Raw genomic sequence first — 796 nt, 5'->3', positions numbered from 1 at the left:
ATCATGACGTCACACCACCTAGCAACTAACTACCGCCTTTCCCAGAAATGTTGTTGCGTAGGAATGACATAATGTCGGTGTCAAAACTTCAGAAAAAGAGTTCTATCGCCGTAGGGTTTTTTTCATAATCATTTGAGTTCAGAAAAAAGTTACAGTAAAGACGTATAGTCTCAATAAAACACTCAAATGTCAATAGTTGCCTACTGCAAATCCTCACACAGAAACACAAATATGGTAATGTACATAGCATAAAAAGACAAATTATAACTCTAACATAAAAAGGCTCTTTATAACATCATTGTTTGAACCTAGAAGTCCACTCACAATTTATTGCATTTACATCTTAAATTCTATATTACGTCTAATCCTGCTGAATTACTAACTAAAATGAGTGATTATGTTGCTAAAGTCCAGAATGGCACACTTCATCATATTCACACTGAAGAATATTCAGCTGTGTCTTTTTGTCTAGAACGTTTAACAAGTTTAAATCCAGTTATTTACTGGACTGTTCGAATAACACTAATACCTTTGTGCGTGGGGGTTTAAATTTCAACATTACTTTTAATATAGAATTGGATTTAGCACCATCTACTGGGTGTCTAAAGATCCAGCAATAAATAAATAGATATATATAAAACCATCTGAAATACATCGATTTAACAGTGAGTATGCATGCTTTACTGATAAGATACCCTTGAGAAATATTACTTAAATGAAGATATCCAAAGCTTATGCATGCAGTATACACACATGCTGATTTTGTTTCAGTTAGTTAAGTTAGTTAAGTTAGCAC

The sequence above is a fragment of the Anguilla rostrata genome, chromosome 7, assembly GCF_018555375.3.
Source record: "Anguilla rostrata isolate EN2019 chromosome 7, ASM1855537v3, whole genome shotgun sequence".
Taxonomy (NCBI): domain Eukaryota; kingdom Metazoa; phylum Chordata; class Actinopteri; order Anguilliformes; family Anguillidae; genus Anguilla; species Anguilla rostrata.
The sequence above is the reverse complement of the archived record's forward strand: the minus strand, read 5'-3'. Positions refer to the sequence as shown.